Below are 18,244 nucleotides of genomic sequence, written 5' to 3' on the forward strand. Positions count from 1 at the left end.
TAAATAACTGGTCACGTCAGACAGCAGTCTGACTACGTAACACAACCTTTAGTCACCTGGTGGTTTAGGACCACATTCTTGTTTGTCTAAAATACTACGGGGGGAGAGTTATCAAAACCTGTGTGGAGCAAGAGTGGTGCAGTTGCCCATAGCAACCAATCAGATCGCTTCTGTCATTTTTCACAGGCCTCCTTAAAAATGAAAGAAGCGAGCTGATTGGTTGCTATGGGCAACTGCACTAATCTTCCTCTGCACAGATTTTGATAAATCTCCCCCTATGTGATGTGCACGCTGAATGATTGCATCTGTGGGTAGTTATCTGAAAAGGGTAGTGAAGCATTGACCACAAGGACCCACAGAGGTGCAGAGAAGCACAAATGGCCTAGTGATATCCTGCCCAAGAGTGCTGTATGGATATCACCAGTTATGGCAGTGCATAGTCTCTTTGAAACCCAAAGCAGCTCAGGAGGACAGCCAAGAGCTGGCAGTCACTTTGGCGCAACCTGACATTAGAGAAGCCTTGGTCATGAATCTATGTAACTAAGAAGGACTTCTCAGAAAAAGTCACTTGTGCAAAGAATTAAAAGTCAGTCCTACCTATGACTGTCGGAGAGACATGGAAAGAAGTGCGTAATAGAAGGAACATAAAAATGTTTACGTTAACTTTTACAGAGCTGAGTGACTAGGTACCCGGGACAGTATGGCAGATTATGGCAGCTATCCCTTGTCCCTAGATACAGCAGGATCAACGTCTCTGGAGCACAAACTTCTTGCATGACTGTGTATTAGTGATGACTAAAGTTATTAGTTAGTTTGTAATGCTGAAAAAAATCATACAACACATCATTATTAGTCCCAATGGCAATGACCCTAGCAATAAAGTTTACTATAACTCCATGCTATGTATAATGTACAGTGATATCTCTCACAGGATCTAATCATACCCAGTACTGTATCTATAACAAGGGGGCATCCTCTACATCTAGAGGAAAGAAGGTTTCTACACCAGCACAGATGGGGGTTCTTTACTGTAAGAGCAGTGAGACTGTGGAATTCTCTGCCTGAGAAAGTGGTCATGGTGAACAAGAGTTCAAAGGGGCCTAGATACATTTCTGGAGAGTAGTAGTAGAATACTAGATTAATAGGGATTGCGATATTGGAGTCGGGAAGGAATTTTACCCCTTGGTATGGGACAATTGGCACACTAGGGATGTAGGTTGAACTTGAGAGACATTTGTCTTTTTTCAACCTTATAAACCATTGTAAAGGTCCTAGATGGGCATCCTCTAATCTGTGTGGCAGATGACACAGGCCGTATCGGGGAGCAGAGTCTAAGGTGCCACTGGTCTACCAGAGCCCGCTGCAAGGCAGGATGGGTTTGCTGCGGCAGGCGACACCCAGTTCGCTACCCCCGATACGACTCGACCACACAGGTAGCTGGGCAAAGACGAAGTACAGAAGGGTAAGGCAGAGGTGTAGTCGGACTTAAAAGAAGGTCAAGGCAGATGGAAAAGGTGCGTAGTCAAAAAACGTAGCGGAAGGGTCAATAAACACAGGCAAGGCAACAGACAATAAGGAAGCTTAATCTCAGGCTAGGGGCACTGAAGATCCGGCAGGGAGGAAAGGGAGGAGCTGCTTTATATAACATAGCAGTGGAACAAGGCACCAATCAGTGGGGCACTGGCCCTTTAAATTTCAGGCAGCAGGCGCATGTGCGTCCTAGGATTCACATGCGGGCGCGTCCCTCGATGTGAATCGCAGCCCGGACAGGAGAGCGGGGAGGTAGAGCGCTCGCGGTCAGAGCACCGGGCCGGAGCACTCACCGTAACAACTATATTACTATATAGACTTTATTTACACAGAAGACTGATTATATTATTTAGCATATAACCATTGGAAGGGGTCCACATTTTTCTTTTTTACTATCATGGCGGGAGGAAGCAAACACAACATAGCTCCACTCTAAAATACTACTACTAAAATATGAGAAATGCACTCTAACAGCAATGACCTAACCCCAGGTCTGCTAGGAAAGTTCTGTGCTATCTAAACTGCAGCATCGCTCGCTATAATACTACTACTCAATTACATTTTAAAGACGTAGAGAGCAATTATGGGGGAAGGGGGAGAAGCTCTACAATAAAACAGATTGCTATGCATGGGGGGGGGAGAAATATAGACAAATCCTTTAATACATATAACCACACAATCTGCTGCACAAACAAATATACTGCATTCGTTTGTGCAACTAGTTAAAGGGGTATTCCAGGCAAAAACTTTTTTAGATATATATATATATATATATATATATATATATATATATATATATATCAACTGGCTCCGGAAAGTTAAACAGATTTGTAAATGACTTCTATTAAAAAATCTTAATCCTTCCAATAGTTATTAGCTTCTGAAGTTTTCTGTCTAACTGCTCAATGATGATGTCATGTCCCGGGAGCTGTGCATGATGGGAGAATATCCCCATAGGAGCTGGACAGCTCCCAGGACGTGAGTCATCAGAAAGCAGTTAGACAGAAAACAGCTACTCAACTTCAGAAGCTAATAACTATTGGAAGGATTAAGATTTTTTTAATAGAAGTACCGTATTTTTCGCCGTATAAGACGCACTTTTTCTTCCCCAAAACTGGGGGGGAAAAGTTGGTGCGTCTTATACGGCGAATACACCCCTATCGCGGCGGTCCCTGCGGCCATCAACGGCCGGGACCCGCGGCTAACACAGGACATCACCAATCGCGGTGATGCCCTGTATTAACCCTTCAGACGCGGCGATCAAAGCTGACCGCCGCGTCTGAAGGGAAAGTGACACTAACCCGGCTGTTCAGTTGGGCTGTTCGGGACCGCCGCGATTTCACCGTGGCGGTCCCGAACAGCCCGACTGAATAGCCGGGTTAGTGCTTACAGGACACTGGGAGGGACCTTACCTGCCTCCTCGGTGTCTTCTCCGTTCAGGGATCCCCTGTATGGCTGGCGCTCTCCTTCCTCATCATCACGTTGTCGCGTACGTGCGTCGGCGTGCGTAACGACGTGATGGCGGCGACGGAGAGCGAGGATACCCGGCCGGCAGCAGAGATGTTCCGGAGCGACGGCGACAGCGATGGAGCGACATCCAGGGCAGCGGTGACGGGTCAGGAGCGGCGGGGACACGTGAGTATTACCTCCTATGCAGTGGTCTTCAATCTGCGCACCTCCAGCTGTTGCAAAACTACAACTCCCAGCATGCCCGGACAGCCAACGGCTGTCCGGGCATGCTGGGAGTTGTAGTTTTGCAACAGCTGGAGGTCCGCAGGTTGAAGACCACTATTGGGTTAAAAATCTTAAATTTTTTTGATTTTGCACCTAAAAATAGGGTGCGTCTTATACGCCGGTGCGTCCTATAGGACGAAAAATACGGTAATTTACAAATTTGTTTAACTTTACAGAGTCAGTTGAGATATATATATAAAAAAAAGTTTTTGCCTGGAATACCCCTTTAATATCTGTCTATACCAGCGGTCTTCAAACTGTGGCCCTCCAGATGTTGCAAAACTACAACTCCCGGCATGCCCGGAATTGTAGTTTTGCAACATCTGGAGGGCCACAGTTTGAAGACCACTGGTCTATACTGTCACATTTTAGATACTTTACACCAATGAATTTGTGCAGACAGAATATACAATTTTGCACGTGGGTGCTGCTTTACTCACTTACTTGCTATTTCTATGAAATACGTGCAAGAATTAACTGTGTGAGAGTCACAGACAGCATTGAGGGCAATTCATAGAATTATAACTGCTGGGAATTGGCTGACTTCCACTAAATGACACCACATTGCTTTGTATATAATTATTTCTTGTTGAAATTAAAATTAAAAAAAAGAAAGAAAAGAAACACAAAAATAGAACAAATGGTGAAAAACGTAACTTCATTTTAATAGCAACCTCTCGCACAGCTTACATTGCCTCTAGTCTAAACGCCTAAGAGGAGATTATTATTTTTTTGTTTGTTTACGAAAAATATGAATGGTGCGTAGAAGTAGCCAAATGTCTCCCTGATGTAATATATAACATTTGAAAACTCCTACAAGACTTACTAGATTTCCAAAGAAACAAATGGGGGGTATTCAGTAGCATTGACCTTATAGTCACATTATTTGCTTGTTGGTCAACTTTCAAATGCCACTGGGAAACGTGGAGATGTGTAGACGCTGACGCACTCTTCACAATGAATTGTTTTGCAAATATTTGGTGTGGTGCTTTTGTGACATTCTCCAGCGTAACCAAGCATCTAGATTCCTCCATGAGAACTAAGGCACTTTATCTTATTTAGAATATTATTTGAACCTGTAATGCCGAACGTGCTGTGGGGATCATGTGATAAAGCAGCAGTTAAAATCCATACAAAGATCAGAGAGAGAAGTCCATATGTTTTGGTCATGCAGCCGAGATGAAAGGGTTACTCCGCTCCCCAGCTTCCGGGACATTGAGTTCCTAACGCTGTGTGCGGGCTTCCGTGTACACACCCACTCCCTTGTGTCATCGCGCCCCGTCCTGTGACGTCACATCCTGCCCCGTCGCACCCCCTTCCCAGTACATCCTGCCGTCGCACCCCCTTCCCGGTACATCCCGCCCCGTCGCACCCCCTTCCAGGTACATCTTGCCGTCGCACCCCCTTCCCAGTACATCCCGCCCCGTCCCACCCCCTTCCCAGTACATCCTGCCGTCGCACCCCCTTCTCGGTACATCCCGCCCCGTCGCACCCCCTTCCCGGTACATCTTGCCGTCGCACCCCCTTCCCAGTACATCCCGCCCCGTCCCACCCCCTTCCCAGTACATCCTGCCGTCGCACACCCTTTCCGGTACATCCCGCCCCGTCGCACCCCCTTCCCAGTACATCCCGCCCCGTCGCACCCCCTTCCCAGTACATCCCGCCCCGTCGCACCCCCTTCCCGGTACATCTTGCCGTCGCACCCCCTTCCTATAGACTTTCATTGAGGAGGCAGGCCGTGACGACACGAGGGAGCGGGCATGCACGCGGAAGCTCGCACACAGCGTAAGGGACTCAATGTTCCGGAAGCTGGGGAGCGGAGTAACCCTTCAATGTTGCTGAAGCTCTTGGTCACTACAAGTGCCCAGGAGGCGGGCTCTTCTTATTAGATGCCTATAGCACTGTCTATTGAGAGTTTTCCCACCCTCTCAGCTATGACTATTAGCTCAAACAATCTCCTGATTGGATGCTAGCTGAGAAGAGAGGCCAGGAACACTTTCAAGAGAGAGCTAACAAGAGTCTACCTTGGGGTCACTTGCGGCACAGCTGCCACCGGACGGTATTTTACCAGCACAGCTGGTATTTTGGCCAGTCTGCCGGTATTTTTTACATAAAATACAGTGATCCCTCAACTTACAATGGCCTCACCATACAATAGTTTCAACATACAATGGTCTTTTCTGGACCATTGTAACTTGAAACCAGACTCAACATACAATGTATGAACAGTGTACGGTCAATGGCGGGAAAAACTGACCAATCAGAATGGCCATTCACAGGTAAAGCCCTGTATTACTGAAGTGCATGCACTGACTGACTGTCTAGTAGCGCGTCCTACAGTACAGGGAGGTATTACATGTTCTGTACTACTCTTAACCTATGCCACATTTAGCTGCTTCTTTGGAACCAGGTGACTGGGGCTCCATTTTACTTTTTTAGGACATTGGGTACTGTACAGGACCCTGAAGAAGCTCCAGAGCAGGGAGCCTCCAGCTGTTGCAAAACTACAACTCCCAGCATTCCCGGACAGCCAAAAATAAAAAAAAATAGCGACAAAACAAAAATGGTACTGTTAAAAACTACAGATCGGGGGGAAAATTTGCCCTAATATAGGCCCTTGTATGAAGAAATAAGAAAGTTATAGGGGTCAGAATAGGACAAAATTCCCCCCACATATGTGTATCCTGTGATGTTATGCATATGTAATTAATTATGCAAATTAGCATGGCCGGTATTTTTTTTGCAAGAAAGGTGGCGACCCTACTTGTGGCAGTGGCCAGGAGTTTCAACAATGTTTATCTTGTCATAAGAGCTGTATGACCGAGACATCAGGGATGGACTTCTATCCTTGCTAAAAGTAAAAATGGAATTACAAAAAGGTTTCAGCAATATTTTATTTATTTATTTATTTTTTTTGCCACCAGCCCATTTTGCCTTATAACAAACCATGGAATTAAATTTCTACACTGTGACAAGAAACCACTTTATCTGTACAGAAGAACATAGCGTTGGTCTTGTCACCTACATAAAGCTAAGTAACCATTCAAGTCTATTAGGGCAGTGCTTAGCAAGCATGTCCATTCCCGAAAAATACAAGTTGGGGAGTGTGAAGGTCTGCCTAATAAACATTAAAATAATGAAAGATACATCGCATACATAAAGAAATAGCTAAGGAATGTAGAGGATATAAGATATACAATACTCTTACATTATTCAGGATTATATAGTCATGGCCGTAAATGTTGGCACCCCTGAAATATTTCAAGAAAATGAAGCATTTCTCACAGGAAAGGATTGCAGTAACACATGTTTTGCTATACACATGTTTATTCCCTTTGTGTGTATTGGAACTAAACCAAAAAAGGGAGGGAAAAAAGCAAATTGGACATAATGTCACCAAACTCCAAAAATGGGCTGGACAAAATTATTGGCACCCTTTCAAAATTGAGGAAAAATAAGATTGTTTCAAGCATGTGATGCTCCTTTAAACTCACCTGGGGCAAGTAACAGGTGTGGGCAATATAAAAATCACACCTGAAAGCAGATAAAAAGGAGAGAAGTTCACTTAGTCTTTGCATTGTGTGTCTGTGTGTGCCACACTAATCATGGACAACAGAAAGAGGAGAAGAGAACTGTCTGAGGACTTGAGAATAAAAATTGTGGAAAAAAATATCAACAATCTCAAGGTTACAAGTCCATCTCCAGAGATCTAGATTTGCCTTTGTCCACAGTGCGCAACATTATCAAGAAGTTTGCAACCCATGGCACTGTAGCTAATCTCCCTGGGTGCAGACGGAAGAGAAAAATTTATGAAAGGTGTCAATGCAGGATAGTCTGGATGGGGGATAAGCAGCCCCAAACAAGTTCCAAAGGTATTCAAGCTGTCCTGCAGGCTCAGGGAGCATCAGTGTCAGCGCAAACTGTCCGTCGTCATTTAAATGAAATGAAACGCTACGGCAGGAGACCCTGGAGGACCCCACTGCTGATACAGAGACATTAAAAAAGCAAGACTACATTTTGCCAAAATGAACTTGAGTAAGCCCAAATCCTTCTGGGAAAACATCTTGTGGACAGATGAGACCAAGATAGAGCTTTTTGGTAAAGCACATCATTATACTGTTTACCGAAAATGGAATGAGGCCTACAAAGAAATAAACACAGTACCTACAGTGACATATGGTGGAGGTTCAGTGATGTTTTGGGTTGTTTTGCTGCCTCTGGCACTGGGTGCTTTGAATATGTGAAAGGTATCATGAAATCTGAGGATTACCAATGGATTTTGGGTTGCACTGTACAGCCCAGTGTCAGAAAGCTGGGTTTGCGTCCAAGATCTTGGGTCTTCCAGCAGGACAATGACATCAAAAAGCACCCAGAAATGGATGGCAACAAAGCGCTGTAGAGTTCTAAAGTGTCCAGCAATGAGTCCAGATCTAAATCCCATTGAACACCGCTGGAAAGATCTTAAAATTGCTGTTGGGTAAATGCGCCCTTCCAATAAGAGAGACCTGGAGCAGTTTGCAAAGGAAGAGTGGTCCAACATTCCGGCTGAGAGGTGTAAGAAGCTTATTGATGGTTATAGGAAGCGACTGATTTCAGTTCTTTTTTTCCAATGGGTGTGCAACCAAATATTAAGTTAAGGGTGCCAATAATTTTGTTCAGCCCATTTTTGGAGTTTGGTGACATTATGTCCAATTAGCTTTTTTCCCTCCCTTTTTTGGTTTAGTTCCAATACACACAAAGGGAATAAACATGTGTATAGCAAAACATGTGTTACTGCAATCCTTTTCTGTGGGAAATACTTAATTTTCTAGAAAAATTTCAGGGGTGCCAACATTTACGGCCATGACTGTAGGTCTAAGGCTGGATTCACACGTGATAGTTTGGTTACTCTTCATTTTGAAGCTTATTTTGCTCAATACTGTAGCCAAAATAAGGAACGGAATCAACAAACAAAAAAACTGAATGGAAAAATGTGTTCATTTTCCTGTGCTTTATACCCACTCCACCTTTTTGGCTAATGATACTGACCAAAAACTAATATGGTGCTGGAATGGGTGGAAAATAGAAAAAAAATGATACTAACCTAGCTGCAGCCCCCTTTGTATACTTTTCTTCCTTCTTTGGAGATGAGCATTCATTGCAGGACCTACTGTCTCTGCCAAGCACTGGCTGTAGTAGTGTCCCATCTCGGGCCAGTTGTTGGCTAAACCAACAGGTCCGGCATTGTGTACTTATCTCAGAAGCAGAGCGAAGACCAGGGGTCCAGACAAAGGAAAATTGGAGCTGCAGGGGACCAGGGCTAGGTACTGTGAATATAATTATTTTTTTCTATTTCATCCCCGACTCCCCTCATCAGCATCTTATTAGTTGATTTTTTTTATGGTAGGTAACTCTATCAGGGTTTCAGAAAAGTAATGAAGGAAAGTTAGAACAGATTGTTTAAAACATTATATGAAGCACAAACATTTTGATAAGAAAACTATAGATCAATGGAAAACATGGCGTTGGTTCATCTACATGCATATAGTGCATTCCAGATGAATGGATCTTCAGATCAATGGGAATATTGCCATGCACAGCTAAATACTTAGCAATTTGTCGTTCTGCTTGTGTTTTCTCTCCTCAGTTATTCAGTGGATGTGCTGGGCCAACAATTGCCTTCAGAGTACACGATGCCTGTGCCTCCAAACTATCCCTGCCAAGCTCATCCCGGAATCTCTGTTTAAACTCCTTCTGTCTTATAGAAAATTCTTGTCACTCACCAGGCCACTATTATAAAGGGAGATGCCAAATTTTCCTTTCAGATGAAATTAAATAATGTAAATAATAGGAATACACTAGATCTATATTTTAAGTGCTTGCCAAATATGACTTCATTTTCGAAAATACTTGGACAAACTTTAAATGAAACTCTAACCTTCAATGTAACAGGCATACACTGAATAGAGAACAACAGGGATTAAGGGAAGCAAGAAATCAGATATTTTTAAAGGACAATTCAACCAAACATCTTTATTAGCAAATAAGATCTGGCAGCTCGTGTCGTACTAGAAGCCTTTCTTTGAAGGTAAACGTGCTAACCTGTACATAGTTGTCCTTTCAACCTCTGAATGTAGCAATGCAGATTTATAATTGCAGAACATATAAATTAAGGATCTGTTTGAGTGGCACATGGGCCTTATACTATAGGAGGGCACATAGGTGGGCCTAACACTATATAGTGACACATTTCATACTACATGAGGGCAGAGAGGGGTTCTAACTACTATATAAGGGCACAGAAGAGGATATTATATAAAAAGCAAAAGAGAGGATTAAAGCAGCACACTGCTAGCACTGAGATATATGTGAAATATATCTTTTACATTACAATACTGCTATGGAGAAAAATAGAGGTTCTTAGCTTACCATTTGGCCAAATAGTGTGTACCATCCCACCACGATTAGGTGACCTCATTTGGGATGGACCCTACACTAAAGATATGCCTTTCTTGGGCTAGCACTAAGCCAATCGTTTCTGGACATGTAAGATCCAGCTATTCCCTACATAAAACACGTACCAAAATGGGGGCTGCTGGTTACTGATAACATCTAAAATAGTTGTAAAGGATGTGCTGACCAATTTTTGCTTTTTTATGTTACATATGTAGAGGGAGTGGCTGCCTCCATTCCACTGTGTGTCTATGTTTTTTTTAATTATTTTTAATCAAGGCCAAAACCATCTGAGCCTAGAGAGGACACAAGTCTTACCGAGAACCGGGTTCCCGGTAGCTGCGGCACTTGAACGCCGATAATGAGGTGAGGCTTGGTCGACCTATGAATACAGGCAAGTGATAATATTAGGAATAGACAATTTTTTGCTTTGTGACAATAATATTACGGAAATCAATAGCTTATTTATTCTTCAAATACATTTTTCTTATTTAAGTCAGACTATTCTTGGAGAGCACCTTAGATTGAGCAGGAGAAGGGGAGCAGAACCACAACCACATCAAGTCGGAGTTTCTCCATATCAAAGGAGACCACCACCGAGCAGGGCACCACCACCGAGCCAAGGCCTACAATAACATCAGGAGAGACGCAGACCTGCCCCATCTGCCTGGCCGAATATGAGAGCGGTGAGGAAGTAATGGTACTTCCATGGGGACACATATTTCACCACCAATGCATTGCCCCAGCGCTTCACACCAAGACCAGATGTCCATTGTGCCAAGGGCGTTGTTTTCAAGAGAGGACTTAAAGGGGTACTCCTGTAGAAAACTTTTTTTTTTTTTAAATCAACTGGTGCCAGAAAGTTAAACAGATTTGTAAATTACTTCTATTAAAAAATCTTAATCCTTTTGGAACAGAGGCAATTATTTTCATTTTGGATTTTCTGTCACGACCACAGTGCTCTCTGCTGACACCTCTGTCCATGTCAGAAACTGTCCAGAGCAGGAGAAAACCCCCATAGCAAACATATGCTGCTCTGGACAGTTCCTAAAATAGGCAGAGGTGTCAGCAGAGAGTACTGTTGTCGTGACAGAAAAGAAATCCAAAAAAAAAAGGAATTTCCTCTGTAGTATACAGCTGCTAATAAGTACTGGAAGGATTAAGAATTTTAAATAGAAGTCATTTACAAATCTGTTTAACTTTCTGGCACCAGTTGAAAGTTAAAGTGATCCACTATGGGGGAGATTTATCAAAACCTGTGCAGAGGAAAAGTTGCCCAGTTGCCCATAGCAACCAATCAGATCGCTTCTTTCATTTTGTAGAGGCCTTGTTAAAAATGAAAAAAGCGATCTTATTGGTTGCTTTGGGCAACTGGGTAACTTTTCCTCTGGACAGGTTTTGATAAATCCTCCCCCTATGTGTGTATTTATGTCATAGAGCAGCGTTTCCCAACCAGCATGCCAAAGGCAGTTTTGCAACAGGGGAAAAGCACAACATGATTTCTCTGTGGCTTCATGCTGTGGAAATGATCTGCAGCAGTTTGGCTACACTTTAATATACTGGCTCCTTGTCTTGTCCACTCATAGCCTAGAACTGGCAATACCCTATATTAACCCCTTAAAGGAAAACGGTCATCCCGTTCCCCCACACTAAACCCAATACATTGGGTTATAGTGGGGGTGAACAGGAGACTGATGCAGGGTCTCTGAATAAGATACATACAGACGGGCCCGCCGAGTTAATTTGAATATTCCTGGACGCTGGTCATGTGAGCGTTCAATAGGCACAAGCGCTCACGTGCAGGCCTGTCGCTACAGGACAGGCAAACTAAGCAATTGCTTGGGGCCCCGAGCTGGCCCAGGGCCCCGAGCAGAGCCGGTGAATGTTCTGCCGGGCCGTCCTCCTGCCCCTATCCCGGTTCAGCAGCTCGCCCTGTCGGCTGTCCGGCCCAGCAATGCGAGAGCCTGGAGCGGGACGGGAGGCAGAGACTAAAGCCGCTCGGCCTCCAGCCAGTGGGGGATCCCTTACAATGGCTTCAACAGACAATAGTTTCAACATACAATGGTCTTTTCCGGATCATTGTAACTTGAATCCATACTGAACATACAATGCTACGGACAGTCCAGATCTGCGAAACATATCGATGGCTGGAAGAATGCGAATTTTACTGGAAAAACACCTGTATCAGGCTAAATTTCCACTTGGTATTTTTCTGGCAGTTTTTGGAATACTGCCACTGCAGCTTTTGAGCCAAAGTCAGAAGTGGATCCATAAGGGAGGAGAAGTGTAAGTCCTTCCTTTATATGCCCTATTCCTTTTGAATACATTTCTGGCTTTGGCTCAAAAACTGCAGTGGTAGTATTCCAAAAACTGCCAGAAAAAAAAAACAAGTGGAAACTTAGCCTTACTGAAGTGCATTCACTGACTGGTGTCTGGTAGCGCCCCCTACAGTACAGGGAGGTATTACATGTTCTGTACTCTTTACCTGTGCCAGGGTTAGCTGCTCCTTTGGACACCAGGTGAGGGCGACTCCATTTTGCAGGACACTGCATGTACTGTACAGGACCCTGAAGAAGCTCCTGTCCTCTACATAGACAGTGATTACAGCTCCCAGCAGATCGTTATTACTTTTATATGTAAGGATTTGCTTTATCTATATTAGTTATCTACTTATTTTTGTTTGATCCTCACTTTTTCCTATTTTTGGATGACATTTTGGGGGCTTCAGAACCAATTACCAGGTTTCCATAGAGTTCTGGTCTCAACATACAATGGTTTCAACATACAATGATCGTCCTGGAACCAATTAATATTGTAACTTGTGAGACTACTGTAATGTTATCCATGATTCACATATCGCTACTTATTTCATATCTACTCACAGTTTAAGTATAAGCATATAGGGCAGTGGAATAAGTCTTTGCCATATAGATCAGTTGCTGATGATTATCAAACCATAGTTGTCCAAAACCAATTTCAGTAGGATCTGTAGAAGATTAAGAAGGAGATTTTTCAAGCTCCGTAGAATTTTTTTTTTGCTTTAAAAAGGTACTTGTGCACTTGCGTCTTTTCTATACATGCTGCAACTTTTTTATTTTTGCTTATTCCAAAGCACATTTTTTAAATCTGCTCACGTAGTAATTAATTTTTTTTCACTTTGCAGTGGTCATGTATTTATCAAATGCGATAGTCGCTATTTATGAAGAAAAAAAAGTTGCATCTCCATTTAAAAATCGCATATGTATTCCAGGTCCTACCTGGCTTACAGAAAGTGCATACGTAGAAAAGAACATTAACTATATAACTATTAATTATATAACTAATAACTATTATTTTTAGGTTGAAAATAATTACTGCACACCTTGTTACTTTTAGGACATGCTGGCGTACCCACAACATTTTAAAATTAATGTTGTGTTAGAATAAGGCACAAAATAATTGTGTAAGAATTTTTACACACTATGTAAAAAAACCATATGTGGCACAAAAAATGTTTCTTAAAAAAAAAAAAAAAGAAACATCCATAGTAATACAGTTTCATGCACATTTTGGGGTGGATAACGTACCGAGCGTTTTTTTTTTTGGTGCCTTCACTATTGTTTATGTGGCTGTTGGTGCTGCGCTGTCTTCCCAACAACGTCACAAAATGTGGGCTCAAAATTAAACAAAAAAGCCTCCAGATTACGGATATTCATGGTGCGGCACAGTATGTTTTTAATATTTTTTATTTCTGAGGAGGGTGGATGGGTTGTTGGATAGTTGTAGTGCAGCTATTTAGTGTCAGGCAGGCCAGTCAGGGTGTCACCCGATTAAGGTTGTTCCTGAAGATTGCATTTCTCAAAGAAACTGAGCAAAGTTTAGAGATACTACCCTTTAAGGTTTTTTCCAGAGTAAATGTATTGCTTCTATTATCAGGATAGGTCATTAATAACAGATAGGTGGGGTGTCCATTGGAGTGAACGGTAGGTGAGCTGCAGTAACCCAACACGGCCACTACATGGAGGATGGAGCTGTCTGCTTTTAACTCTGTTCTCTGATTCACCACAGCTCTGGAAAACTGACTGACTGATACCTGGCACCCTGCTTATCTGATACTAATGTTGACTACCTTCTTATCCCCTATCCAATCTCCCAGCTGCACCCAGCGATCATTTAGAGTGTCGGGTGCAGCGCCGGAGGCTCATGACGTCACGGCTACACCCCCTCAATGCAAGTCTACTGCTTTCACACCCCCTCCCATAGACTTGCATTGAGGGGGCGTGACGTCACAAGCGAGGTGTGATGTCACAAGCCTCCGCCCCGCATCGCCAGTCATCCGGCACAGAGCGAGGTTTGCTCCGTGCATCGGATGTCTGCGTAGGACCCCCGCAATCAGGCATCCTATCCCCTATACTTGGATAGGGGGATAAGATTTCTTGGGGTGGAGTACCCCTTTAAGGATAGGTTATCAATAAATTCCGCCTGGAATAACAAATGTATCCCTTTTAATAGGCAGTTTGCCTTTAAAGAATTGTGTTGCCTAAGGATATTTAGAGGACCCATCACTGTTGTCAGAAGGCTACCACTTAATATATCATCACATGTAATATTGTAGAGGCTCTCAAATGTATTTAATAGATATCTTTCTTTTTTTTCTTTTCTCTTCATTACCGTTAAAAAATAAATTACCAAACTGAGAACATAAACTTCAGATTAACTGTAAACGTACATAAAGATTTTTGAGATATATTCTTCTTGATCAGCATTATCAGTGACACATAATCGCCGCTATTATGAAGCTAAGATCAAAAAGAATATTTGTCATTATTTACAGTTTCCTCATCATCTTGACACATTCTTGGATTCCTCTTACATTAGCACTTGTTACCGCTAACCCTAAGTTCACTCTGAAATGTTATCACCAAAGACTTCACAGTAAGTATTGAAAAGAACAAAGCACCAGATTTATTTACCAACATTCTACTTTTATTGATACCTAATAAAATAAAATCAGTTTTTTAAAGCCTTAAAGTAAATGTGTATCCTAGATATGAATTCTGAACTGATACTAAAAAAAATTCTAATCTGTTTCAGTTTTCTGTTTGTAATATTTTCTATTTCAGTTTTAGTACATTATTATGGGGGCAGCCATCTTGCCTGAGCAGTTTTTAACAGCATTTAGTGATATGTAGTGTTGCTCGCGAATATTCGTAATGCAAATTTTATTCGCGAATATTGCATATTCACGAATATAGCACTATATATTCGCAATTACGAATATTGTTTTTTTTTTTTCACAGTACACATCACAGTGATCATCCCTCTCTGCTTCCAGCTTGTGTGGTGTAAAGAAGGCTCTAATACTACTGTGCGAGACTGGTGTACGAATGTTCGCATATGCGAATATTTTGCATATGCAAATTTCCGCACATGCGAATTTTTGCTTATGCAAATTTTCGCATATGCTGATTTTTCGCATATGCGAAATATTAACGCGAATATTTCGAATATGCGAATTTAGCGAATATATGACGAATATTCCTCCATATATTCGCGAAATATCGCAAATTTGAATATGGCCTATGCCGCTCAACACTAGTGATATGTTTTACAGCAGTCCCCATGGAATTAGACACAATTAACACTCCAGACCCCATTATTTGTATGGGACAGGCTTGTAAGCATACTCTTTGACCTTCTACAGGGGAGAGGAGTCTGAGCTGCTATTGTCATATCTATATACTGGTGTCACCCTTGGTTCTAATTCTGTACTCATCACTCTCTAGTAGTCTCCTCCTTACCATTATAGACAGTACAGAAAGTCTCATCATAGTTTTGGGACTAGTGGTCAGAGTGAAAATTGCAAGATTTCAGGATCATTTTGTAATATAGATAGTAAAATGGAAAATTAGAAAAAAAAATTCACAGAAATTTCTTAAAAAAACATGTTAAACATAAAAACTAGATTTAAACAAAATATCATTTTCTGATGACATGTTTTTTTCAATCTTATAGAACATTATTCATTCTTTTCAGCAATGAAAACATAAATATACAACAATTGACAATGACCATATAAAAAAAATTACGATCAAATTTGGTTGCCATATGAAGGGTTATCCTGGTTGTAAAAATAACTCAAAGCACTGGATTGAAGGGGTTTTCCATTATAAAGTGATTTTAGTATTTACCTACAGGATAGTAATGGACATGCTTAGGGCTAAATGGCTATGTTGTGAGATTACCATAAAGCTGAGGCTATCTTTATGTAAACTGGCTATTTCCTGTTGGAGTTTGTTCTCTCAAACTACAAGTCCCATGGTTCTTTGTTTGTGAGTGTGAGGTCACATTTCTCCCTCAAACACATCAGCCACCCCACCCACTGAAACACCCCTGTGATCCTTCCCATGCAATAGTCCAGTGTTTTCTGACCAAGGTGCCTCCAGCCATTGCAAAACCACCCAGCGGTCACTCAACTCATTGAAGCAAAGACACCTCACTAGTGATGTAATGTTTCGGGCCGCACTGCAACCTGGGAAAACCTTAGACAAGTCATTTTGTATGCTGCTAAAAATAGACATTCACCATGAAACACAGGTACAGACACTATATTATGAACTACACTAACTTTACAGCCCCTGTAGCATAGTCAAATAAGAAAAAAATGTCACCCTAAAACTAATGTATATTTGAGCCCTGCTAGAACAGTAACTTAAACAAAAACTCTTCTCTTATTTTTAGGGAACCCTCTTACCCATTATATATGGACCATCAACTCATAGAAACCTATGGCTCATATAGTTACATAGCTAGTACAGTTTTAAAAAAAACACATATGTCCATCAAGTTCATGTAAGCACCGTACACCTGATGTCCTCATCACATATACTATACCACAAATCTAATGGGCTGTAAGTACTGATATTGTGTACTGTGTTTTCTCATTTTTGGTGTCTACAAAATGCCACATCATCTCCAATACCTGATGTCCATCTGATCCCTCATAAATGGTCATCTTATCATTCCAAATGGTTCTTTATAGCTGGTGGATCTGTTCACCTGGTAAGAAAGTGTTTGGTACCTCATCGTTAGTGCTAATTGTATGATAAGTAAATTGAAGGTGTCTGTATCTGTTACATAATATACTTTTGTTTTATGATGTATGTATTTAATTGTTGCTGGACTGCCATCAGCTTGTAAGGGATGTTTTAGTGGCCCTGTAATAGTGATAGGAGTGAGATACTCCCTGTTCTTGCACTCCGACACTTGGTAAGGGATGTTTTAGTGGCCCTGTAATAGTGATAGGAGTGAGATACTCCCTGTTCTTGCACTCCGACACTTGGTAAGGGATGTTTTAGTGGCCCTGTAATAGTGATAGCAGTGAGATACTCCCTGTTCTTGCACTCCGACACTTGGTAAGGGATGTTTTAGTGGCCCTGTAATAGTGATAGGAGTGAGATACTCCCTGTTCTTGCACTCCGACACTTGGTAAGGGATGTTTTAGTGGCCCTGTAATAGTGATAGGAGTGAGATACTCCCTGTTCTTGCACTCCGACACTTGGTAAGGGATGTTTTAGTGGCCCTGTAATAGTGATAGCAGTGAGATACTCCCTGTTCTTGCACTCCGACACTTGGTAAGGGATGTTTTAGTGGCCCTGTAATAGTGATAGCAGTGAGATACTCCCTGTTCTTGCACTTCGACACTTGGTAAGGGATGTTTTAGTGGCCCTGTAATAGTGATAGGAGTGAGATACTCCCTGTTCTTGCACTCCGACACTTGGTAAGGGATGTTTTAGTGGCCCTGTAATAGTGATAGCAGTTAGATACTCCCTGTTCTAGCACTTCGACACTTGGTAAGGGATGTTTTAGTGGCCCTGTAATAGTGATAGGAGTGAGATACTCCCTGTTCTTGCACTTCGACACTTGGTAAGGGATGTTTTAGTGGCCCTGTAATAGTGATAGGAGTGAGATACTCCCTGTTCTTGCACTCCGACACTTGGTAAGGGATGTTTTAGTGGCCCTGTAATAGTGATAACAGTGAGATACTCCCTGTTCTTGCACTCCGACACTTGGTAAGGGATGTTTTAGTGGCCCTGTAATAGTGATAGGAGTGAGATACTCCCTGTTCTTGCACTCCGACACTTGGTAAGGGATGTTTTAGTGGCCCTGTAATAGTGATAACAGTGAGATACTCCCTGTTCTTGCACTCCGACACTTGGTAAGGGATGTTTTAGTGGCCCTGTAATAGTGATAGGAGTGAGATACTCCCTGTTCTTGCACTCCGACACTTGGTAAGGGATGTTTTAGTGGCCCTGTAATAGTGATAGCAGTGAGATACTCCCTGTTCTTGCACTCCGACACTTGGTAAGGGATGTTTTAGTGGCCCTGTAATAGTGATAGCAGTGAGATACTCCCTGTTCTTGCACTCCGACACTTGGTAAGGGATGTTTTAGTGGCCCTGTAATAGTGATAGCAGTGAGATACTCCCTGTTCTTGCACTCCGACACTTGGTAAGGGATGTTTTAGTGGCCCTGTAATAGTGATAGCAGTGAGATACTCCCTGTTCTTG

At 42.3% G+C, this 18,244-nt stretch overlaps 1 long non-coding RNA gene across 2 annotated transcripts in view; it reads right to left on the bottom strand.

The window, feature by feature from the left end:
- Positions 1 to 8,624: 8,624 nt before the first annotated feature.
- The window catches only part of LOC130272527 (uncharacterized), a 41,093-nt gene continuing 31,473 nt past the window's right edge, over positions 8,625 to 18,244 (bottom strand). For both annotated transcript variants that reach the window (XR_008843596.1, XR_008843595.1), the window contains exons 3-4: positions 10,015 to 10,078; positions 8,625 to 9,033 (exon numbers count right to left, since the gene is read on the bottom strand). This is a non-coding gene — a long non-coding RNA (uncharacterized LOC130272527). The remainder of the gene's footprint in view (positions 9,034 to 10,014; positions 10,079 to 18,244) is intronic.

The sequence above is a fragment of the Hyla sarda genome, chromosome 5 (genome assembly GCF_029499605.1).
Source record: "Hyla sarda isolate aHylSar1 chromosome 5, aHylSar1.hap1, whole genome shotgun sequence".
Classification (NCBI taxonomy): Eukaryota; Metazoa; Chordata; class Amphibia; order Anura; family Hylidae; genus Hyla; species Hyla sarda.